This window comes from Erythrolamprus reginae, chromosome 9 (genome assembly GCF_031021105.1).
Source record: "Erythrolamprus reginae isolate rEryReg1 chromosome 9, rEryReg1.hap1, whole genome shotgun sequence".
Lineage (NCBI taxonomy): Eukaryota > Metazoa > Chordata > Lepidosauria > Squamata > Dipsadidae > Erythrolamprus > Erythrolamprus reginae.
This window is the reverse complement of record NC_091958.1, coordinates 43,986,724-44,013,583: the sequence shown is the minus strand read 5'-3', so window position 1 is coordinate 44,013,583 and position 26,860 is coordinate 43,986,724. Positions and strand designations below refer to the sequence as shown.

Genomic DNA, 26,860 nt, shown 5'->3' with positions numbered 1-26,860 from the left:
GGACCTGACCAGTCGGTGGGATTCGTGCAGCAGAAGGCGGTCCCGTAGGTATTCTGGCCCGATGCCATGTAGGGCTTTATAGGTCATAACCAACACTTTGAATTGCATCTGGAAACCAATTGGTAGCCAATGCAGTCCATGGAGTCCCACAATAATTCATCTTATGGTTTAGCCTCCAATCCCCTAATCCTCTTTGTTGGGCAAATGTTAATGGGCGAACATTGGGACTTAGAAACATAGAAACATAGAAGACTGATGGCAGAAAAAGACCTCATGGTCCATCTAGTCTGCCCTTACACTATTTCCTGTGTTTTATCTTAGTATGGATATATGTTTATCCCAGGCATGTTTAAATTCAGTTATTGTGGATTTACCAACCATGTCAGCTGGAAGTTTGTTCCAAGGATCTACTACTCTTTCAGTGAAATAATATTTCCTCACGTTGCTTTTGATCTTTCCCCCAACTAACTTCAGATTGTGTCCCCTTGTTCTTGTGTTCACTTTCCTATTAAAAACACTTCCCTCCTGAACCTTATTTAACCCTTTAACATATTTAAATGTTTTGATCCTGTCCCCCCTTTTCCTTCTGTCCTCCAGACTATACAGATTGAGTTCATGAAGTCTTTCCTGATACGTTTTATGCTTAAGACCTTCCACCATTCTTGTAGCCCATTAGCTTCGGCAACTTCACACATTCCACCATTGTTTTTACCCAAGCTGCAAAGGTTAAGGCAGGTAACCCTGCACACAGAACCTCATGTTCCTGGATCCCGTTTTATGGCCAGCCACTTAACACTCACATATCTTCTCCAATCTCCGTGTGTGTGGGCAAGCTGGCCCAAGGCTCTTATTTGCTCCCATAGCAACACACGGCTCCTGACAGCGGCACACAAGAGCATGGCTCTCTTAAAGCGAAGGGCGAGGAAAAACGGAACAAGAATAGCACATCTGGGCACAGAAGGGGAAATGGGAGACACGGGGAAGTTAAAATAAAAAAGTAAACCCTGATCTCATGGAAGCATGAATCTTCAAATATAGGCGCTGCAGGATGTAAGCTGCAATCTTAGTTAAATGCACAGATTTTGAAATGCTCATTCAGCCTTCAAACGTGGAGTATCGACTCCACCTGACTTTTCCAGGGTCCAATCAAACCTTCATTGCAAAGTAGCGTTGCTTATTGCAGGCTGGCCCTGTGATTATTTTTGTTTTATGGATTATATTTAGACTCCTCCTTTATTTATGTACAATTCCAGGCAGCATAAACAATACTGTGCTGGCCTGGAAATCAGGAGAGTGTAAATTCAAGTCCCACCTTAATTATGAAAGCCTGCTAGGTAACTTTGAGCCAATCACCAGGAGACAGTGAGTTCTAGTCCCACCTTAGGCATGAAAACCAGCTTGGCGAGTTTCAGCCAATCACCGGGAGCCTGAAAGTTCTAGTTCCCTCTTAGGCATGAAAAATTGACTTTCAGCCCAACCCATCTCACAGAGTTGTTATTGTCGGAAGAACAGGAAGAGGGAGGAGAATTGTGTACATTTGTCACCTTGAGTTACTTATACAATAATAAAGCTGAGATTTTTTAAAAATCTAATAAATAAATCTTAGCCACCACCAGTGTTCCCTCTAATTTTTTTGGGGGGTGGGCGGAAAAGTATAGTGTCTGAGCGGCAGTCCCTTCGGGACTGGGCGGCACAGAAATAATAAATAAACAAACAAACAAATAAACAAACAAACAAACAAACAAAAAACCCACCCTGTTTTGCCTCAGAGGATTTCAAAATAAAATACTGTACTGTGTGTCTATAACAGTGAGCTCATAATAGGGCAACTCTATCAATATCAAAATGCCACTTAAATAGTTGAGCTAGTTTCAAACTAGATTTTGATTTTCTTTCTCTCTTCCTTACTCCCATTCTTTTTCTTTCTCTTTTCCTTCCTCTCTTTTTTCTATCTGTTTCTCTCTCTTCCTCTCTTCCTCTCTTCCTCTCTCTCTCCTTCCCTCTCACTCTTTCCCTCTCGGCTTCTGGGCAGGTTTGGAAAACTCTGAGTTGATGATGATTTTTAAGTGAGCGATTGCTCACTGCTCAGCTTAGAGGGAACTATGGCCACCCCCCCAGTCCAGCTCTCTTTTGTATTTCAGGAGGAATCTTTGTTAATCTCAGGCCTTACAGGTCTTTCATGACTTTTAGGCTCAACTCACTACCTGACTTTTCACCAGCACTGTAATGAAAAACATCCTTTTAATATTGCTTTTAATGCCACAAACTCTACGGGTACTAACAGCCAAGGGTTGCTGCTTGAGAACTTATAGACTTTTTTTTTTGGGGGGGGGGGGGGGGTTGTCTCTCTTTTCTGGAAGTCAGCAAAACATTTACATTTAAATGGCTATCCTGGGCCTGCCTCTGAAAAATGTTGTACAGCACATAAATGCGTGGGAAATGTTTATGGTCGCTGCAAATCAAGGGCAGATTCTGAAAACAAGGCAAACTTTGCAAGATCTAAACTGGCGCTGGGATGCCTCAAGTATGTATGGGCTACTTGAGTCCAAGGCAAGTAGTAGTCCATGCAGCCAAGTTCATAGAATTCTACACAGGGGGGAGCACTAAGGGAGCAAGGGAAGGGGAGAAAGAGGGAGAGACAGACAGACAGAAGTAGATAGATACGAACAAAGGAGAACATTTGTAGCTCAGGGTTGAAATGAGGGGTCCTTGGTGCTTCTCTGAGCTTGAACAAGGTAACATCATAAGTTACTAGCATTGATGGCATTATCTGGTTAGGGTAATGAAATGTCTGAAAGAAAACAAGTTTAGAGATCACCAAGGACTCCTCAAGTAGATAGGTAGGTAGGTAGGTGGGTAGGTAGGTGAGAGAGAGAGAAAGATTAGAGAGGGGGAGAGAGATATGATAGATAGATAGATAGATAGATAGATAGATAGATAGATAGATAGATAGATAGATAGATAGATAGATAGATAGATAGATAGATAGATTGATTGATTGATTAGATAGGTAGATAGATAGATAGATAGATAGATAGATAGATAGATAGATAGATAGATAGATAGATAGATACATAGATACATAGATAGATACATAGATAGAAAGAAAGATAGGTTAGATAGATGATAGATAGATAGATAGATAGATAGATAGATAGATAGATTAGATAGATGATAGATAGATAGATAGATAGATAGATAGATAGATAGAAAGAAAGAGGTTAGATAGATGATAGATAGATAGATAGATAGATAGATAGATAGATAGATAGATTAGATAGATGATAGATAGATAGATAGATAGATAGATGATAGATAGATAGATGATAGATAGATTAGATAGATGATAGATAGATAGATAGATAGATAGATAGATTAGATAGATGATAGATAGATAGATAGATAGATGATAGATAGATAGATAGATAGATAGATAGATTAGATAGATGATAGATAGATAGATAGATAGATGATAGATAGATAGATAGATGATAGATAGATTAGATAGATGATAGATAGATAGATAGATAGATAGATAGATAGATTAGATAGATGATAGATAGATAGATAGATGATAGATAGATAGATAGATGATAGATAGATTAGATAGATGATAGATAGATAGATAGATAGATAGATAGATGATAGATAGATGATAGATAGATAGATAGATAGATAGATAGATAGATAGATAGATAGAAAGATAGGTTAGATAGATGATAGATAGATAGATAGATAGATTAGATAGATAGATGATAGATAGATTAGATAGATGATAGATAGATAGATATAGATAGATAGATAGATAGATAGATAGATAGATAGATAGAAAGATAGGTTAGATAGATGATAGATAGATAGATAGATAGATAGATTAGATAGATAGATGATAGATAGATTAGATAGATGATAGATAGATAGATATAGATAGATAGATAGATAGATAGATAGATAGAAAGAAAGATAGGTTAGATAGATGATAGATAGATAGATAGATAGATTAGATAGATAGATGATAGATAGATTAGATAGATGATAGATAGATAGATAGATAGATAGATTAGATAGATAGATAGATAGATAGATAGATAGATAGATAGATAGATAGATAGATAGATAGATAGATAGATAGAGATGTAGAGAGAGAGACAGGAGAGATGAGAAAGAGAGAAAAAAGATTAGAAATTAGAAGACGGAAATTAAAAAGTTGACCTTGATATAAGCATCTAATGTTAAGATTCTGTACGCTTCGGTATCAACTGGTTGTTCCGATATTGTGCATAACCGTTACAACATGGGCTTGGGAACATCACTGCATTATTCCTAAATTGGCTGAAAGCGCTGCTCGGAGGGAAGCAGTAAAAATTTTTAAAGAGTCACATGCAGCTATAATGATTCCACCCACCACCAAAGTAGAATTTTCGCTCGCCTGCAGCCACGAGTAATTATTTCCAGCTTGCAAGGAAAAACAGTCCTTTGCAGAAACACCTTTCTCTCATCTTTACAACAAACAACCTTTTTCTTTACTGATGACTCAGCAGCCAACCTCTTGTAAGTGCCCCACTCTGCTATCTTCAAGCAGCACTGTCCTTTTCCAACCGGTATTTATTTACACGCCGGCGAGAAAGGGGCTTAAATCGGAGCCCGGAGTGAGAACTTATCAGTTTTAAATTACCCCATTGTTTTGGAAACAAGAAGGGAAAGAGATGGAGGACTTTCCAAAGCCTGGTTGAAAGGAATACAGTGATCCCTCGATTTTCGCGATCTCAATCTTCGCGAATCGCTATATCGCGATTTTTCCACCCGATGACGTCACTCCCTTCCTTTCTCATCTTTCTTTCTCTCTCTCTTTCTCTATCTTGCTTCTTCCTCTCTCACACTCTCTTCCTCCCTCTCTCATCTCTTTCTTTCCTTCTCTCTCTTTCTCTATCTCTCCCCCTCTTGCTCTCGAGCGGCAAGCGAGCAGCCGGGCGGGCAGGTGAACGGGCAAGCGGCAAGCGGCAAGCGAGCAGCTGGGTGGGCGGGTGACGGGCAAGCGGCAAGCGAGCAGCCGGGTGAACGGGCAAGCGGCAAGTGATCTTGGGGTTTCCCCTTTGCCTGGGCGCCGGGAAGACCCAGGGAAGGTTCCTTCGGCCGTCCAGCAGCTGATCTGCTCCGCAGCGCGGCAGCAGCAAGGAGCCGAAGATGGGGTTTCCCCTTTGCCTGAGCAACGGGGAAACCCCATCTTCGGCTCCTTGCTGCTGCCGCGCTGCGGAGCAGATCAGCTGCTGGGCGGCCGAAGGAACCTTCCCTGGGTGCCGCCCGCCGCCCACGCAAACTCCACCATCTGCGCATGTGCGGCCATGAAAAAAAGGGCGCGCATGCGCAGATGGTGTTTTTACTTCCGCAACCCTACATCGCGAAAAATCGATTATCGCGAGGGGTCTTGGAACGGAACCCTCGCGATACTCGAGGGATCACTGTACTTAACTGTTGCACAGGGATTCCGATCTCAAAAACACAACCCCTGCGCACATTAGCCAGTGAACGTGTCATTTGAAGTATTCCTAAAGATTTACTTCTCTTTGAAAAGCCAGTTTTATGAGCGGCTGACTTGTTGGTTTGTCTTTTCAACAGTCGGAGAGGACAAAACTAAAGCTTAATCTCTTTTGGGAAAGATAACCTACAAGATAATAGAACAGAATAGAATAGAATAATGAATAGAATAGAATAATAAATAGAATAGAATAATGAAGAGAATAGAATAGAATAATGAAGAGAATTAGAATAGAATAAAATAATGAAGAGAATCTATCTCCGGGACCTCCTTCTGCCGCACGAATCCCAGCGACCAGGTAGGTCCCACAGAGTGGGCCTTCTCCGGGTCCCGTCAACTAAACAATGTCATTTGGCGGGACCCAGGGGAAGAGCCTTCTCTGTGGCGGCCCCAACCCTCTGGAACCAACTCCCCCCAGAGATTAGAATAGCCCCCACCCTCCTTGCCTTTCGTAAGCTCTTCAAAACCCACCTCTGCCGCCAGGCATGGGGGAACTAAGATACATTTTCCCCCTAGGCCTTCACAATTTTATGTATGGTATGTTTGTATGTATGACTGGTTTTTAAAATAAGGGTTTTTAGCTGTTTTAGTATTGGATTGTGGCATGTTGTTTTTACCACTGTTGGTAGCCGCCCCGAGTCTACGGAGAGGGGCGGCATACAAATCCAATAAATAAATAAATAATAAAATAAAATAAATTAGAATAGGATAGAATGAATAGAATAATGAATAGAACAGAGTAAAGCACAACACAGCAGAACACAACACAACAGAATTCTTTATTGGCCAAGTGATTGTACACACACAAGGAATTTGTCTTGGTACATATGTTCTCAGAGTACATAAAAGAAAATATAAGAATCATAAGGTACAACACTTAATGACAACCAGAGGGTACAAATAAGCCAAGCAAACATTATTAGGGACCAGTCATTTATGTATCTAGAATGGAGATTTTCAGGGAAAATCCAGAATTCTGTTGGAATTTAGCTTAACTAGAAAGAAGGGCTGCTGCTTTGGGGGCACAGCAGCATTTTTTAAGGAAGTTTGCTCCCCAGAACATGATTATGATGATACACTGTACAGGTTGTGTCCAACTTATGACCACAATTGAGACCCAAATTTCCCATTGCCAAGTGAGACAGCGGTTCGGTCAGTTTTGCTCCGTTTTACCATCTTTCTTGACAACGTTGTTAAGTGAGTCACTGCCATTGTTAATGTTAGCAGCACGGATGTTAAATGAATTGGGCTTCCCCACTGATTTTGCTTGTCAGAAAGTCGCAAAAGGGGGATCCCGTGACCCCCGGGACCCTGCAGCCATCATAATATATGAGTTGGTTGCCAAATTTCTGAATTTTGATCATGCAACCATGGGGATGCCACAACGGTCCTAATGGTGAGAAGCAGACATAGGTCATTTTTTTCAGTGCCTTTGCAACTTTGACTGGTCACTAAATGAACTGTTCTAAGTTGAGGCCTATCTGCATGCCATCTCCCTCTCGTCTATTTATCTATTTATGCATCCCTCTCTTTCTCTCTCTCCCCCTCCCTTTCTCTCTCTAATCTCTCATCTATCTATCTATCTATCTATCTATCTATCTATCTATCTATCTATCATATCTATCTATCTATCATATCTATCTATCTATCTATCTATCTATCTATCTATCTATCTATCTATCTATCTATCTATCTTCTGTCCATCCATCCATCCATCCATCTACAGGGAAACCTCTGGTCGTGAATATAATTCATTCCATAACTTTGGTTGCAAACCGAATCAGTTGTGACCCAAACCTAATTTTGGAAATTTGGCACTTACAAAAAAAATGGCACAGAAGGGGAAATTGACCACCGGTGGGGGGGGGAGTTAATTTTTTTTGGTTGGAACCCAATTTGGTTGTGGTCAGAAGTGTTCATGACAAAGATTCTACTGTATCTACCTACCTACCATCTATTTGTCTACTATCTATCTATTATCTATCCATTTCTCTCTAGATGTATACTAATGTCTCTTTATGTCTCTCTATTATCTATCTATCTATCTATCTATCTATCTATCTATCTATCTATCTATCTATCTTCTATTTATCTAATCTATTTCTATCTTATTCTCTTTCTCCATCCCTCTAATCAATCTATCCATTTACCTATTTATCTATCTACCTACCTACCCACCCATCATCTACCTACCTACCTACCTACCTACCTACCTACCTATCCATCCATCTATCTAATCTATTTCTATCTTGCTCTCTTGCTCTCTCCATCTAATCAATCTATCCACCTACCTATTTATCTACCTACCTAATCACCCATCATCTATCTATCTATCTATCTATCTATCTATCTATCTATCTATCTATCTATCTATCAAAACTAAACAGTGTTGGGCTAGATAGAAGAAGCAATGTTTGTTGAATTCCCACATCACACAAAACTACACTGCATTTGCGTGGCTCTGGCGTAGAATGTGGCGTGAGTCCAATGATGAATGATGGTTTTTATACATTCAACTATTCGCTTTAGCGACCGCAAAAACCAAACCACTCCATTTCCATAAACTGCTTCGGAGGCACTTGGGAAGGAAATTTGAGCAAAATAATTTGAAAGCACCATTTATTAGGTTTCTCATTTCAAAACTCAACCATGAATATCCGCCCCTGCCTCCAATGTACAACTCGGCAGAAATAGAATAACCTCATAACTCAGGATCCATTCAGCTACCGGTGCTAACTGGCGCATGCTGGACAGATATAGTAATTGGGAAGGGGGAAGAGGAAATCAGTGGAAAGATTGCCAGTAGAATCTAAAACCCCCTAAAATCTGTGAAGGCTGCACTATTTTCTCCCCCTCCTCACTATCAAATTAAACCAGCTTCTCAACCCCACTCGGTATGGTTGCTGGATTTAAAACTAATGTTCCCCTTAGCTAGACATCCACTGGCCTGGCCTTCTAATTACATCAATATACATGCCTTATCTTTGCTGTCAAAGATAAGGCATGTATATATTTTTTAAAAAATCTAAAAGAGCAGCAGTTTTGCATTAGATCAAACGAATCCCAGCGACCGATTAGGTCTCACAGAGTGGGCCTTCTCCGGGTCCCGTCAACTAAACAATGTCGGTTGGCGGGCCCCAGGGGAAGAGCCTTCTCTGTGGCGGCCCCGGCCCTCTGGAACCAACTCCCCCCAGAGATTAGAACTGCCCCTACTCTCCTTGCCTTCCATAAGCTCCTTAAAACCCACCTTTGTCGTCAGGCATGGGGGAACTGAGACATCTCCCCCGGGCATATACAATTTGTGAATGGTATGTTTGTTTGTTTGTATGTATGTTTGTTTAGCAAATGGGGTTTTTAAATATTTTAAACTTCAATTTAGATTTGTGATGAATTGTTTTGTTTTGCTGTGAGCCGCCCCGCGTCTGCGGAGAGGGGCGGCATACAAATCTAAAAAATAAATGAATGAATGAATGAATGAATGAATGAATGAATGAATAAATAAATAAATAAATAAATAGAGGTGGTGGGTGAGAAGCCCAAACGCCTATCATAATCTGGATCTATGTCCCCCTTCCTCTGCTCACCTTGGATTTCTGGGTAAGAAAACCCGTGATTTTGCTATACAATATGTTCTGTCTGGGTTCTCCCAGACGCCAACACCAACTAAAAAGAGTATCCAGACACGCTGGTAAAAAGCAAAGTCATTTTATATCTTTGAAAACAAACACAGATAACAAAAACTGTTCTTACAAACTGGAATGCTGTGAAGCTTCACAGAAGAGTCACGACGGCCAGACAATACAACAGGCTTCTTGCTGGCACACACACCACTGTAGATAATAAAACCCACGCCTCCCCCAAGTTTTCAGCCTTCGAGGCCACAAGCCAGAATCAGAGACGCCAAGGATCGAAGCAAGGTCACAGGACTCCCCAAAAGATAACTCTCCACAATACAGGAAGGGCGGGCCTGCCTTTTCAACCTTTCTGAGGAGAACCACACCCAAACCCAGCTGTTGCCTATTAGGGATGGAAATACCTGGCTAATTGTCCCCTTCGTTGTGCTGCCCTTCTCTGCCTCATATCTATGATGGCTTGTGCGTTCTCATCTAATGACTCCAGGCTACTCGCTGGGGAGAGCTCCCCCCCGGGGGTCTCAGGCTGTTCCCCCTCCTCCTCATCCTGACATTCCTCTTCCCCGTCTGCCTGGTCCTCCTCCTCCTCCTGTTCCTCGTCCTCCCCCTCTGAGCATGGAGCCGGCAGAGTTCCAGCCGTTCCCTGAGGAGCCTCAGACTGAATCACAACACAATAACCAGAAGAGCAGGACATTCTCTCTCTTCATCCCACCGCCCTTCCCAGCCTTCGTACATTTTTACTCATTTCCTTTAAGCCAAATCTCTAGTGAACAGAGAGGATGGAGAAACTAGAAGGAAGCCTCTCTTGAAAGACAACTGGGCATCAAAGTGAAATTGAGGGCTAGAATTAAGTGCGAATGATGGGAGGTGAAAACCAGCTTTACTGTCAGGCTGTAGCAATCGAATAGCTCCTCTCTAACCCACGTAGCCTCTAAACTAAGCCGCAGACATCAGCGTAATAGCAAAGAGGCTTTGATTTTCATTAGGAGAATTATGTAAGAACAGGCAAGTAGGCCAATATTGCCAAACTGCGTTATAAGCCAGTTTGGTTCGCTCCCAGAAACATTTCACTATTTCTGTTCCATTATCTGGAGGAAACTTGATTCTTAAAACAGGTAAATAAATAGCAATTAAAGGGAAAGATCGTGTCTGAACTCAAGCATGCTGTGCTAAATCTTAAGTGGCTTTGCATGGGTTTGTGATGTAACGGCTATTTATGGTTTGGCCAGATTAGCCAGTTCTGATTTCTCCAATGACCCGTAAAATGAAACCAAGATGGAACAGACTGTGGCTTGTTAGTGTGTCAACAATGGTTCAGAAAAGGATTCTTGGTGGATGCTGGACCTAATGTTCTCAATGCAACTTTGATGGCTGGAAGGGACAAGAAAAGAAACAAGAACACTAGAGGAAGATTGCAGGAATTGGGTATGTTTACTCTAGTGAAAAGAAGGACGAGGGGAGACATGATAACAGTGTTCCAATATCTTAGGAGCTACCACAAAGAAGAGGGAGTCAAGCTATTCTCTGTTCTGCCTGACTGGGCTCAGGCAATGGGTAACAGTCCAAGGAAAAGAAATCAAACACACACGTGCTCTGCTAATCAGCAAACTTGTATTAGATAAACAAAAAAGGGTTACTCAAAAACAGTTCTTAGTGTCCGAAAACAATGAGAGTGCAAGGCTTACTTCAGCCGCATACAAAAACACAGGAAAAAACAAACAAAGACAATCAGGAATGAGCAAAGACGTTTCAGGAGTCCTTTTGAATCTTTGAAGCACACAGCAAGTCCCAGAGTTTTCACCTCCCACTTGTCTGAAAAAGCTAGGTTGAAAACTCCAACGGCACGGAACAGAAACTTCAGAGCAGGAACCACAAAATAACACAGATAAACAGCCACAGTTTGCCTTGGCCTTTGTTCCCTTTTATCCCTTTAGCCCTCATTAAGGGAACCACACCCAGCCCTCAGTATAAGAACCACACCCAGCCCAGGTGCTCCTATAATGACTTGTAATACTCCTTAAAGTGATCCCTTCTTTGCATAGCTCTTCGGCTACGCAGATCGATATATTGATCTGCAGAAGAACCCAGGGACGAAAGACTGTCTGAGGGACTGCATGCCAAATCCCCTGGGCTGTCTGCTGAATCCTGCGTCCCAGTGGCCTCGTCCTCCTGGCTGTCTGCCACATCTTCCTGGCTGTCAGCCAGGCTTTCGCATTCACTTTGTGCCGCGTCTCTCCCATCTTTGGGAGGAATGGCTGGCCCAGGCCCAAACATAACAATTCTCCAAAGCACCTGAAGGCAGGACAAGAAAAAATGGGTGGAAACTTATCAAGGAGAGGTGCAGAGCTAAGGAGAAATTTCCTAACAGTGAAAAAATTACCTGGTAGAAGTGTTTGCTTTCAGAAGTTGTGGGTGCTCCATCATGGGAGGTTTTCAAGAAGAGACTGGACAGCCACTTGATAGGGACTCCTGGTTGAGAAGGGGGTTGGACTAGAAGACCTCCAAGGTCCCTTCCAACTTGGTTATTTTGTTATATTCCAATAAATGCTCCAATAAGGGCACATTGGAGTTGCGGACTATGCTTTTTTTTTTTTTACCTTGGTCAAAATCAGAATGAGGTAGCAATTAGGGCTGGACTAAGATTATGTAGAGTAGGGATGTCCAACCTTAGCATCAACGCTAGCTGGGGAATTCTGGGAATTGGAGTCCCCAGTCTTAAAGTTGCCAAGGATGCAACTTTATTGCTTGATGGAGAACTTTGAATCTGGTTTTCCTTAATTATGAAATTGAGTGATCCTGAACAAGAGAATAATCATAGGTTGCTCATAGCCTTTCAAAAAAGTTAAGGGGAACAGGGATAGACTAATTACTTCCTTCTTTACAGAGAGGACAGAAATTGGGTCCATGCAACACAAAAGGCTAAAAAAATCAGTATTTAGGAGCCACTTCACCCAGTAGCATTCCAGAAGTCTACCAGATTTTGGTTAGCATGTTGTAGGAACCTAACTAAGGTCCAGCCATATTGAAGCAATTCCATGCAGTCTTTTCTGCATAAGAATTCTGTTACTGGAGAAGCTACTTCAGAACAGAAAATATACAGTATGGCAAATGTAGATTTTATAGTGAAAGCAAAACCCAATTTAATATATCACATTGCATGGAAATTATCTTTTGAAAGCAAACCATCTCAGAAGGCTCCGGATTTACCTATTATTCAAAACAAAGTGAAGAGGAAGCCAACAAGAGCAACTAAAGCTGTAGATAGATAGATAGATAGATAGATAGATGGATGGATGGATGGATGGATGGATGGATGGATGGATGGATGGATGGATGGGATAGATTAGATGACAGACAGACAGATGATTTTATTTATTTATTATTAATTATTAATTATTTGTTTGTTTGTATATTATCAGTCATGTCCATGTAAAGCCTAACTTATTTGCTTGGGGAAGTCTCAGTACTTTCAAACAAGGAAGCACAGAACGAGAAACTCTTTTTGTTGTTCATCTGGGCGTTCTCCTAAGTTAGTCCACGGAGTTGAGTGACTCAGACAACTGACTTTAGCTAGTTATTTCTCATGATGATATAAAGTACTTTCTGACCGGTTTCAGATCTACAGTTTCTATATTTGGGTACCGATACACAAGACTTGGAGGAAAAAGAACAATAAAGGGACATGAATCACTTCTGAGAATTCCTTCACTGAATTACCCAACCTCTATAGCTCATGCCTGCGATTAAAACATTAGCCCCAGCGTGTTGAGAAATGAGTTAGATCTTTGACTGAAGACAAAGAACAAAATTTAGGAGGGGTGGGGGGGAACCGAAACAGAAAGCTAAAATAAAATCCAATGTGTAACTTCAGTCCTTTTAAAAAATATACAGCTGTTTCATACTTGACAAGCCTTACACCTTAATATACAGTACTAGAAAAGCAAACCATGCTCAAAGGTCAGATTTGAAATTCCCCATGAGATTTAAGCAGTGGGCTAAGAAGAGCCTTCTGCAGCATTTCAATGTGATCTACAAGATTTGGAATCTCTTCCTACTCCATATGGTTACTATGCATGTAATATGCATGAGCAACGCAATGACACATAGACACTGTCTAGCTCTGTTCAGTTTAGGAAAAGAGAAACAGGTTTAACCAAAAATTAACATGGGAGATTATTCAGGTCACGTTCAACGCATGGAGAACAATCGAATCCCCAAGATGGCAATGAGATGGTCTGCCCTGATGACGCACAACCAAGAGGATGCCTTCAAAATAAATGGTGAAGAACGTTCGCGGAAGAGGGTCTAAACCAGGGGCAGGCAAGGTTGGCTCTTCTATGACATGTGGACTTCAACTCCCAGAATTCCTGAGCTAGCATGATTGTCTCAGGAATTCTGGGAGCTGAAGACCACAACTCATAGAAGAGCCAACTTTGCTTATCCCTGATTTAAACCAACGGTTCTCAACTGGTTTTCTTCACCATGGACACCCTTTAAATACCTTTTGTGGCCATAGACTTAAGGTTTAAATCATAACATTTCTTCAAGCCTTCGCAGACCCCCTGTGACATCACAACCTCCTAGGGTTGTGGACAATGGATTGAGAACCACTGTTCTAAATATTACAGGGGAAGACACTGAAGTACTTGCCCAAACCCAAAAATGTGCTGTCCTATACAGCAGTAGCACCTAGACTTATATGCCGCTTCACAATGTTTTTTCAGCCCTCTCTAAGAGGTTTAGAGTAAACCTATTGCTCCCTACAATATGGGTCCTCATTTTACTGACCTCGGAAGGATGGAGGACTGAGTCAACCTTGAGCTGGTCAGATTCGAATTCCTGGCAGTCGGCAGAGTTAACCTGTAATATTGCATTCTAACCACTGTGTTACCAGGAAGGAGAATGAGAAAGGGAATTAAGAGAGAAAGGAAGGAAGGAAGGAAGGAAGGAAGGAAGGAAGGAAGGAAGGAAGGAAGGAAGGAAGGAAGGAAGGAAGGAAGGAAGGAAGGAAGGAAGGAAGGAAGGAAGGACAATAGCAATAATACTTATATTCCACTTCACAGTGGTTTTTACAGCCCTCTATAAGCGGTTTAGAGTCAGCCTGTTGTCCCCAAAAATCTGGGTCCTCATTTTACCAACCTCAGGAAGGACAGAAGGCTGAGTCAACCTTGAGCCAGTGAGAACAGAACTGCTGGCGGCCACTGGTCAGGAGTAGTAGCCTGCAGTACTGCATTCTAACCACCATGCCAGCATGGCTCTTTCGTGAGTGTGGCTTCCATAGTATGGGAGGATCATCTTTCTAAACAGATTTCCTTTACAGTGGAAAGGGCAAGTTCACAAGGGTTTGTGTCTTCTGGCCTTCACAACTCTCCTACTGTGTGAATTTGATTCAATGAATGAACCTTCATTTGCCAAAGGCAACTCGGGAGCCCCGGTGGGTGACCATGAACGAGAAAACAAATTCCGCCTGTTAGCTAGCCAACTTCTACATCATCCTAGTGCAAAGAATTTTGGGGAATGAATGAGCTACTTTTCTAACACGCTAAGTCAATCTATGAGTCACTAATATTCCACACTGAAATATTTATCTTTCATTTAATGGAGGACTAGTCTTTAACAACTCTCAGCCCTGAACCACCTCCATTTGCTCAAGCTAAACTCAAAGATGAAAGAAACACGGGGGTTTAGAATTAAAAATCACCTGTGTAGGTTTTCTCAAGTGGGTCAATCATAATCTAAGCTTTTGGTATCACTTATAGAAAGCTGCCTACTTCAAAAGAATAGAATCCATCTTGCATTATGGAATCTGTCAAATTTAGAGAATAGACAAAGTGGAGAATTATTTCCCTTGATAGGTTTTTTTTAACTTCAAGTTTATTTATTTATTTTTTTACAAACGTATCAGTGTGTGAACAGTGTGGTACCAGGGTATCATACATTCCCATACAAATAAAACTGATAAAATTAATCACAGTTATTACATTCAACCAACTTATACACTGCTCAAAAAAATAAAGGGAACACTTAAACAACACAATATAACTCCAAGTAAATCAAACTGATTAGGGGACTAGAAACCAAGACTTATGAAGAGAGATTGCTGGAACTGGGCTTGGATAGCCTAGGGAAAAGAAGGGCCAAGGGGGACATGATAGCAGTCTACAGGTACTTGAGGGGTTGCCATGGAGGGGAGGGGGTCACGCTGTTTTCCAGGGTACCAGAGGGCCAGACAAGGAACAACGGTTGGAAGCTGACCAAGGAGAGATTCAACCTAGAAATAAGGAAGAACTTCCTGATAGTCAGAGCAATCAACCAGTGGAACGGCTTGCAAGCGGAGGTTGTGAACTCCCCAACTCTGGACATTTTCAAGAGAGATTGTAGTATCATTTGGCTGGGGTGCTGCAGGATTTCCTGCTTAAGCAGGGGGTTGGACTTGATGATCTGCAAGGTCCCTTTCAACACACACACACACACACACACACATATATATATATATAAATATATAAATCAATCTAAATAAATAAATAAATCTTTTGTGAAATCAAACTGTCCACTTAGGAAGCAACACTGATTGACAATCAATTTCAATGCTGCTATGCACATCCAACCTTGTACAGAACAAAATGAGAATATTTCATTCATTCAGATCTAGGATGTGTTCTTTGAGTGTTCCCTTTATTTTTTGGAGCAGTATATATTCCAAATAATCTTTATATCTTTAAGCTGCAGTCTATCGTCACTCAATTATTCCACATTTCCTCTTGTTATTGCTTTTATTTTATTATATGGAAGTATATACACCAACATTCCCTTTTCTCTTATTTCTAGCCCTTATTCTAACTTTTAATCATGTCACCCTTTATGAAAAGAGGGTTTTTTCCTATCCTACTTAATTTCTAATCATGTCACCTACTTTTAAAAAAGACAGAAAAGTGAGAGGGGAAAAAAAGCAAATTGGAACACCTACAAAAAGGAGAAATCTATCCATCATCTTCTTGCATGCTTCAATACCTTAATTGCTATGATTTTTTCCTTGACTTGCCTCCCATATTCCTCTTTTTATCTCTGTCTACATCTACTTCTTGGCTGTTCAATGTAGGTATTTCGCCACCTCCACCCTCTTCCATTGCCTAGTTTCAGAATGGGGAGAGGGAGGGAGGGAGGGAGAGAGAGAGAGGAAGAAACCTTGATAGCTTTTAAGCAAAACTATGAGCAAAGCCAAAACGTTGTAAGCCTCACTCTCAAAAGTGAAGGTATACAAAAAACAACAACTTGCACAATACAGAGATCCAAAACCAGCCATATTGTAGCATCTTTGCAAAAATCAACTAAGGCAGGGGTCTCCAACCTTGGCAACTTAACAACTTATGAATTTCAACTCCCAGAATTCCGAGAGTTGAAGTCCAGAAGTCATAAAGTTTCTCCATTCACCCAAACTAAGGGAGGCGGTGGAGCCTCCCTTATTGAATCAACAGATTGTTTTGTTTTGTTAAAGCAAATACAATGTTACTTGCCATGACTGCAAAACCAAGAAAAACATTTCAAAATAACACCCAGTGTTTCAATAGCCAGCAGAGAGGTTTTGTTCACTGATGAGGTGTATTACAGTGAAATTGGGAGAGATCCCCCCCCCATCAGTTGGAAGCTCACTATAAAATAACCATAAAACTCTGACAAATCTTTCGCAGTGCACAGTTTTAGACATCCTGATGACATCCGGCAGGAAAACAAAGTGAGAGCATCTGTAATTATAAATACTTATCGGCAAAGCCGCTAGAAGTCTACTGTTTGTATTGATAGCCTGTGAGTTACAGGCTATTATAAATCAGTCCACTATTGTGTTAGATAAGACTAAAGCTTCAATGCAATTCCACTACCCTAACAACAGCAGGACAGAAGCATCTCCATTAAGTGCAGATTACAAATTGTTTCCAGTAAAACTGAAAGAATTCAACAGAAAAACACAGGCAGGGAACCCAATTTTCCTTGTCCCGCCACAGAGTTTCCATCTGACCTTATGGCAGGTGATACGATGGTCATTCAAATGCCTGTGTCTTGCCTTGACATCCAGATACGTGCATCTTTTCCCTGTCTCAAAACCGGATTGATGCTGAGTTCCTTCCTGTTTTGGTAATGATGGAATGAAGTATAGCTTTGCTCTGGCATAGTTAATAATATTCATTAAAGACAAGTAAGTGCGAGGAAACACCAAAACAGTGATGGGTGTGTACCTTTGAGTGTGGCTCCTAAATTAAAAGATACTGTACTTTGAAAACAAAAGTGTGCACAGTCACCACGACATTTTTAAAAGGGAAAGATGATGGGGTTTGGGTTTTTTTTGAAAACTCATTTGCAGGCCTATTAATGCAAGTCACAAAACTCTCACAAGCACAGGTCTAAGGGTTATTGATCATTCTTCCTCTTGTTATCCAATTTTTAAAAATATAATTCCAAGATGTATCCAAAGTGATGGGATATTTTTATTTATTTGTTTTTATCCTGCCTTTATTATTTTTTTATAAATAGCTTAAGGTGAACTCTTTCCCCTTTCCCACAATATCCCCGTGAGGTTAGTTGAGCTAAGAGAAAAAGGGACTAATCTCTTTTGCCTGCCTTCTTTTGCAAAATATGTGTTCCTCCTTATTGCAAAATATGTGTTCCTGTATTGTATTGGCAGTTCTGTGTTAGCAAATACTTCAAAAGAAAAGGATTTAGGGGTAGTGATTTCTGACAGTCTCAAAATGGGTGAACAGTGCAGTCAGGCGGTAGGGAAAGCAAGTAGGATGCTTGGCTGCATAGCTAGAGGTATAACAAGCAGGAAGAGGGATATTGTGATCCCGCTGTATAGAGCGCTGGTGAGATCCCATTTGGAATACTGTGTTCAGTTCTGGAGACCTCACCTACAAAAAGATATTGACAAAATTGAACGGGTCCAAAGACGGGCTACAAGAATGGTGGAAGGTCTTAAGCATAAAACGTATCAGGAAAGACTTCATGAACTCAATCTGTATAGTCTGGAGGACAGAAGGAAAAGGGGGGACATGATCGAAACATTTAAATATATTAAAGGGTTAAATAAGGTCCAGGAGGGAAGTGTTTTTAATAGGAAAGCGTACACAAGAACAAGGGGACACAATCTGAAGTTAGTTGGGGGAAAGATCAAAAGCAACATGAGAAAATATTATTTTACTGAAAGAGTAGTAGATCCTTGGAACAAACTTCCAGCAGACGTGGTAGATAAATCCACAGTAACTGAATTTAAACATGCCTGGGATAAACATATATCCATCCTAAGATAAAATATAGAAAATAGTATAAGGGCAGACTAGATGGACCATGAAGTCTTTTTCTGCCGTCAGACTTCTATGTTTCTATGTTTCCTTTGTTTATTCTCACTCAGATTTTCCCATGATACATTTCCCTCAATATTAGCAATATACAAAAATTTAATTTAGAAAAAAATATGCCTCCTTCTCTGGCTCTTTAACAACTCAACACCTAATTCCCCAAAATATACCAAAATGTCAACTTAAATAAAAAATCAACAGGAAAAAATGCCGCTCATTTCTATTTACATGAACATATCCACAATCTTGTTCAAAAATCTATCCTGTCTTGTCCAAGTAGTCGTCGGCTATAATTTGGACAGTCACATTAAACTCCCCCCAGAGATTAGAATTGCCCCCACCCTCCTTGCCTTTCGTTAGCTGCTTAAAACCCACCTCTGTCGCCAGGCATGGGGGAATTGAGATGCTCTTTCCCCCTAGGCCTTTACAATTTTATGCATGGTATGTCCGTATGTATGTTTGGTTTTTATAATAATGGGTTTTTAACTGTTTTTAGTATTGGATTATTATTATATGCTGTTTTATTATTGCTGTTAGCCGCCCCGAGTCTCCCGAAAGCATATGACCAACACGGCATATCCAGAATTCACACGGGATATCCAGTTCATAAAAAGCAGAATCATGAGGAACCCCAAGGCACCTTAGAGATCTTCTAGCCTAGTGATTTTCAACCTTTTTTGAGCCGCGGCACATTTTTTACATTTACGAAACCCTGGGGCACATTGAGCGGACGGGAGGGTGGCTAAAAAAAGTTTGGACAAAAAAATTCTCTCTCTCTCTTCCTCCCTTTCGCTCTACTGTATTTCTCTCTCCCTCCCACTTTCTCTCCCTTCCTCTTTCTTTCTCTCTCTCTTTCCATCCCTCTTTCTTTCTCTTCCTTCCTTCCTCTCTTTTTTGCTCTCTTTCTCTCTCCCTCCCTACCTCCCTCTATGTCTTTCTCTCTCTCTCTCCTTCCCTCCCTCTCTTTCTCTCTCTCTCTCTTGCTTTCTTTTTCTTGTTCTCTTTCTCTCTCTCTTGCTTTCTCTCTCTCTCTCTTGTTCTCTTTCTCTCTCGCTCACTCTTTCTCTCTCTTGCTTTCTCTCTCTCTCTCTTGCTTTCTTTCTCTCTTTTTTTTTCTTTCTCTTCCTTTCTTTCTCTCTCTGAGCTTCGTGGCACACCTGACCATGTCTCGCGGCACACTAGTGTGCCACGGCACACTTGTTGAAAAACACTGTTCTAGCCCAATCCTTTGCTCAAAGCAGGAGCCCAATACTATAACAGTCAAATGGTTGTCCGGTTTATTTTCAAGAACCTCCAGTGATAGAGCACCCACACCTCCAGAACGCAAGCTATTTCATTGATTAAATATTCAGAAAAATTATCCATATTCTAGGTTGGCTCTCTCTTTAACAAACTTTCACCCATTACGTCTTGTCCTGCCCACCCCTCTGGGAAAATAAGACAATCCCCTCTTTTTTATGACAGTCCCACAAGTATTGGAAGGCAACATGCCCCCCATAAATCTTCTGGTTTTTTGGACTGGACATACATAATTCCCTCAACCATTCATCATACAATTTAGCCTCCAGACCCATTATTGTGACCTCCTGCAGGACAGAAAGGGAGGCCATCTCAGCAGAAAGCTAATGGGAACAAGGATGTGTAAAGGAGTAGGTTCAAGAAATAAGACCAAGCCCCCAGTAGGACTACAACTCAATCTTTCCCCCAGCTGTGTGACCTCTAAGATATATGGACTTCCAGAATTCCCTAGCAGGCATGGCTAATATTGGGAGTGCCGGAAGTTAAACTTCACGCATAAAACCAAGGTTGCTTTTTCCTATTAAAAAGGATAATTCTGAGACTGCATTCTTCCAAAATAATGGTACCTAAATGGGGGACGGGGGGGGGGGGGTTAAACTCATGGTAAGGTTTTCTAATTCCCTCTTCATCCATTTACAAATAGGTTGTTAAAACCATTTAAATTCAGCGGACTTTTCTTTCTAACTGCCACCAATGTTACGCTTTTCAGTTTGCAGTGCAAATATGTTTCTTCTTTTTTTGTTGACATTTTAACTGCTGTTTGTATATTATGTTTTATAGTTCATCTTGTTTTAACAGTTTTATGACTGTTTCATTTTTCATTTATAAGCCACCACAAATTTCAGAGTTCGGGGTTTTTTTTATCACTCAAGAGGCAAAATATGAGCATTCAGAAGCTACAACAGGAAGAAGGCAGGGTTGGCAGGACCCCATATATACGTTATGGGATTTCTTTACCAGATAGAGGCACAGCAAGCATGGGTTGGGACAGTGTTTCTCAACCCCTGCTGCTTGAAGAAGGGTGGGCTTTAATTCCCAGAATTCCCCAGTCAACATGCTAGAATTCTGGGAGTCATAGAGTCCATCTACGGGAGTCAAAATTCATTCAAGCTCACTGAAGAATTCTCTGAATTAGCTCAAGAGCAAGTAAGCTCAAATTAGATCTATACCCGTCTCCCTCCCTTTTCATTATGAGCAAAAATATGTTACGTACATTCATACATACATATGTGTGTGTGTATTCAATTCATATATATATATGTATTCATATACTGTATGGGGAATCCAGATTTTTCGACACTGAATGATGCCAATGCCAATATATACATATATATATATATATAGATGTATCCTGTATATGTATGAATGAATGAATGAATGTACAGTATGTGCATGTATACATACACACAGTCAATTCAAATGTTTATTTACATATGCCACCTCTTTTTCCAACATGCAAGGGAGGTCCTACAGGAATCACCTTTCCCTTCATCCCGGTAATAAAAAAGGAAATAGACTGAACCAAGAGGAAGGGACCACTTCCAAGTCACCCCAAGACTTCCTACAATCATGGACGGACTGGATGCCGGCTTCTCCCATCTTGCGGAGTACCAGCCTTGTTCTCCATTCAGGACTTTCAGGGCACTAACCATTCCCCCCACCCCATTAACTGTAGTACTTCCAGCCTGCTGGGCCCTGTAGTCCAGCTTCCTACACCTGGAGAACCCCACGTTGTCCATTTAGGCACTGCAAGAAACCCCCCTCCCCCAAGATCCCTCTGCAGCTGCCCTACAAGAGCTCACTGGCCGAAGCCCCTCTCTTAACACTGATCACCCCCAGCCTAAGCCAGCTTTCTCCCCCAGTCTGCCTTCTGAGGCAAGATAGTCCCCCACACACACAACCACACACCCATCAACCACCATTAAGGGCAGTGATGGAGGGGGGCGTGAGGGATGGAAGTTGCAGCCCAAGCCAAGTTGAGGAAGGGGCCCCACCAGGTGGGCAAACACGCATCCTGGGCAGCTGCAGGAGACGACGACAGTGTCCTTCGGACCAACTCCCTCCCCTCAGCGGAGCCCCCCCCCCCATCTTCCCTCGGAGAACCCCCCATTCTCCCCCCCACCCCCACGCACTCCCCAGCCCCCCCCTTCTCCACGCGCCTCCATTGAAGGGGGGGCAGGACGAGTGTCCTTCAACCCCCCCCTCAGGGCAGCCCCCTCATCTTCCCTCAGAAAACCCCTCACTCTCCCCCACCCCCACTCACTCCCCTCTCGCCCCCCCTCCCGCCTCCACGGCGTTCTATCTCCTCCCCCCCGGCTGCCTCGCGCGCTCTCTCATTGGCCCTCTCCCCGATGCCTCCCCCCACTCCCCCCCCTCACTCCCGAGGGTCGCGCGCTCCACTGACCGTTGCTGAGGGACGCGGCGGCGGCGGCCGTTGGCGGAGCGTCTGCCTGTCTTGTCTCTCTCTCTCTTTCCTTCTCCCGTGCCGGACGGCTGAGTAACTTCCAACCCCCTCCCTCCCACCCACCCACCCCGCAGGGTTGTCCGCAGCTTCTCACTCCCACCCTCGCGGGCGGCCCCGGTTCGGCTGAGCTCTTAATCCTTCTTCTTTTTTCCGCTTCTTCTTCTTCTGCTCCTGTTTAACCTCCCCCTCCACCCCGGCCCTCCTTTTTCTTCCCCTCCCCTCCCTTCCCCTCCCTTCCCCTTCCTTCCCGCCCGCCTTCCTCCCGGAATCCAAAAAGCCGGCCCTCTTACGCCGTTTGCGTAACGCGGCAGCGCCGCGGCCGCCCGCCCGCCCTGCGGAAAGTGCGCCCGAGGTTTCGTGAATGGCGAGGTGAGACTACAAGGACCAGAGGGTCTAGCGTGGCGGGGGGTGGGGGGAGGAGGAGAGAGCGGGCGGATGTGGCGCTCACGGGCCCGGAGGGGCTCGCCGGGAATTGTGGTCCGCGAAGGAAGGACGGGAGAGGGGATTGTATCCCCCCCGCCACACCGCTTGGCGGGAGAGCGGAGGATGAGGGCGGGGACGGGGCGGAGGAGGGGGGCGCGAAGGGGCGGGGCGGAGCTTGGTCGCCCCTGCCTGAGAGGGGAAGAGGGGGGGGATGGGGAGGGAAGACTGCAACTCCCAGGATACATCGCGCGTCTCCACCACCCCTCACCTGAGCCTCAGCTGGGGCCGAGCGATGCGTTGCCTCAGGCAGCCACGGGCGCTTCTGCGGTCTTTTAGCAGTGGCGAATGCCCAGCACCCCCGGTCGAGAGGCAGAAAAAGCGCCCCCTACCCCAAATCTCGCCCAAAGCGAGGGGAGAATAGAGGGGGCGTGCACGACCCCCCTCCCTCCCCAGAAAAGGAAGATGAAACCTGCTGCGTTGATGATGTTGCCGAGTTTGAGTAATAGCAAGAGCACTTAGACTTGTATGCCGCTTCACAGTGGCACTTCACAGTGCTTTTACAGCTCCCTATATAAGCGATTTGCAGAGTCAGCCTATTGCTCCCCACCCCAACAATCTAGGTCCACATTTGACCCCCCTCGGAAGGATGGAAGGCTGAGTCAACCTGGAGCCTGTCAGGATCGAACTCATGGCAGTGGGCAGAGTGAGCCTGCAATGGATGGATGGAAGAAGAAAAGGAAGAGCAACAATAGCACTTAGACTTATACGCCACTTCACAGCCCTCTCAAAGCAGTTTTAGAGTCAGCCTCATGCCCCCAACAATTTACCCACCTTGGAAGGATGGAAGGCTGAATCAACCTGGAGCCTGTCAGTATTGAACTCATGGCAGTGGGCAGAGTGAGCCTGAAATACTTCATTCTAACTACTGGGAGGGAGGGAAGAAGGAAGGAAAGAAGGAAAGAAAAAGGGAGGAAGGAAGGAAGGAAAGAAAAAACTTATATGCAACTTCACAGTGCTTTACGGCCATCACTAAGCAGCTTACAGAGTCAGCCTATTGCCCCCAACAATCTGGGCCCTCATTTTACCCACCTCAGGATGGAAGACTGAGTCAACCTGGAGCCTTTTGAGACTTGACCTGCCAAATTGCATGAAACCTCTGCGAGAAAACAAGCAAGCTCAGAGAGCACCAGGGACCCGTCAAACCCATTTCCACCCTACTAAGGCAAGGGATAAGGAATTCTAAGCAAAGCCAAGTTCACTCTGGAAGAGCCTCTTCAGCCTTGCGCCTTTATTGCCCACATTCCCGACTTGACTTCTGACCCCATTCACACTTCACAGATGCCTGGGCTTTGGTTTTTCCGTCTGTGACTTAGGGTACAGGTCGTCCTCAATCTGCAACCATTTGTTCAGTGCGGTTCAGCAATAAAGATTAGGAGACAGGAGGTTAAAACATAAAGAATGATTGCTGGAATTGAGTTTACTGAAAATAAAGACTGGGCGAGGCAGGGGGGGGGCATAATAGCAGTGTTTCAATATCTCTGGGATTGCCACAAAGAAGAGGAAGGCAACCTATTCCCCAAAGCACCTGAAGGCAGAAGCAGCAATGAATGGAGTCTACGGAGAGGGGCGGCATACAAATCTGATTAATAATAAATAAATAAATAACCTAGGAGAGAAGTAACCTGGAACTAAGGAGAAACTTCCTGACAGAACAATTAATCAGTGGAACAACTTGCCTCCAGAAATTGTGAATTATTCAACACTGGAACTTTTTAGCAAGATGTTGGACAACCATTTGTTTGAAATGGTATAAGTTTTCCTACCTGGGCAGGGGATTAGACTAGAAGACCTCCAATGTCTCTTCCAACTCTGTTATTCTACTCTGTTCTGTTCAAAGTTACAACAGCACTGGAATAAGGGAGTTATGGCAGTTTTTCACTCAGCTGTTGCAGCTACTCCTATAGTTATGTGATCAAAATTCAGACGCTTGGCAACCAATTCATACTTATGAGAGTTGCAGTGCCCCGGGATCAAGCCAATGGGGGAACCAGATTCACTTAACCTTGTTACTAACTTTACAACATTGTTGTTACTAACTTAAACATTGTGACAAGAAAGGTTGCATAACGGCAAAACACATTTTAGCAACTGTCTTGCTTGCTTAAATGGAAAGTTTGCTCTCAATTGTGATTGTAAGTCAAGGACTATGGTTCTCATATTGGGTGGGCCTCATTCATCTGCAAGTATCCAGATCTCCCATGCTGAAGCAAACTTGCTTAGCTTGATGGAAAACCGGTTTCTCCCCAAGGTTGCAATGTGTGCAGAAGTACTTGTGGGATGGCAGCAAGGCAGGTGGGAAAAGCAGGTGTCCCCCAAGACAGGTGGCTCTCCCAACCCCATCCTGCATGATCTCACTACTACTGAATACTTTTCAAAGATGTGTTATAACCACATCACGAATTAGATAAAGGGTGTGGGCTTTAAATCAACCTCAAATGTAGTTGGTGCCAAAGGAAATAGCATATACAGCATTAGAGACTGTGCATTTAGTTTTGGGGCACAAATCTAGCAGATACTATTTTTATTTCAGAATTTATGCATATATATATATTGTGACAAATCTGTTTTGCCTTTATTTTTATTCTATGTGTTAAATGTATTTCCTTCCTTTCCTCAAGGTCAAGCAGCACATATAACACATTTTCCTCCAATATTTCCCCCTCTCTTCCATATCTAGAGGTCAAACTGATATGCATATTGCGGGATGGGGGGAAACGTTGCTTATGACAAAAATCCATTTCATCAAGGCTTTAGCCCTATTTTTTCAGTCAGTATCTGTAGATCTTTATATACTGTGCACTTTACTTTTAAGATGCATTACTTTTCTTTACTATTTTTGTTTTTATTTTGCTGTGCACTATATACCAGAGTCAAGCAGTTTGATGAAATAGCTAAGGCATCAGGTTAGAAACTGGGAGACCATGAATTCTAGTCCTACTTTAGGCACAAACCTTAGGCCAGTCCTTCTCTCTCAGCCCTAGAAAGAAGGCAATGGCAAGCCATTTCTGGAAAACCTTGTCAAGAAAACTCCAAGGACAAGTCCAGACAGTTACCAGGAGTCAAAAACTGACGCAGTCATACAAAGAAAGATAGGTAGATAGCTGGTTCTTGCATAACATCTTCAACAGAGCTGTTAAACTCATGGCAGTGTCAGGTGATGTATCAGGATTTTTTTCCCTTTGCCTAAACCTGGCTGGGAGTGTCAGCCCTGCTCTACAACATGATTTTTATAATGGTGATAACAAAAGCCAACTTTTTATAGAACTACAATTACAATAAAGTTTGTGGAGGAGGATGACTAATGTTTATATCATCCAAGTTAAGATATGCAGGCCAGTCCCTTTTTTCTCAGCCCAAATGACATATAGATACCACATAGTTCCCACTGTGGGGAAGATGGAACAGCCTTATGTATGCTACCTTGATATTCAAAAATAAAGGTGGGGTATAAATAATTATTCATTAGTTGCAAAATAATTGAAGAACCAGGAAATAAAGATTTTTTCTTTTTAAAAAGGATATGGCTGGGCTTCTCCAAGAGAGTTGCTGAGCAATAGGAAGATTTTTCTCTTCTGCCATTGATATCTGATTTTGCTGCCAAAGCTGGGTTGTTGGCAGCATTGTTTTCTGACCTGATACTTAAGATTTCCACCTGATTCCTCTGCTAAACAAACTTATTTTGATGTACTGAGGTGTGGGCATCATTTTTGACTCTAGGACTGGTGTATCATTTGAGAGAAAAGAGCCACATTTTTAAAAAATCAGTGCAGACACAGTCTCAGGGACCATTAAAAAAGGGAATATGTCACATCTAATCATGATAAACTGCCAATTTCTGCAACAGAATTTTCCAGCATTTATTTTAGACTTTAAAGTGTGGCTAGTTTGCCTTTTGTCAAGCAGATCTAATTTTTTAGACAATATAGAATAACAATATCAGAGTTAGAAGGAACTTCTAGTCCAACCACCTGTTCAAACAGGAGACATTTCAGGCAAATGGTTGTCTACATATACCATTTTAAATTTTGTATTTTACTAAACATTTATACCGCTATGTGAGGTCATTGTTTACAATAAAAAATCAACAAAGATATTAAAA

The 26,860-nt window shown here is 42.6% G+C and overlaps 1 protein-coding gene across 2 annotated transcripts in view; it reads right to left on the bottom strand.

Annotated features, from left to right (window-relative positions):
* CAPN15 (calpain 15) overlaps positions 1 to 22,481 on the bottom strand; it is a 165,552-nt gene extending 143,071 nt beyond the window's left edge. Inside the window, exon 1 of one of the 2 annotated variants that reach the window (XM_070761017.1) lies at positions 22,219 to 22,481. The gene's annotated coding sequence lies outside the window, so the exon portion shown is untranslated. Of the gene's footprint in view, positions 1 to 16,179; positions 16,197 to 22,218 lie in introns of those variants that run through there. The other variant, XM_070761018.1, reaches the window with a different exon arrangement.
* Between the last annotated feature and the right edge of the window lie 4,379 nt (positions 22,482 to 26,860).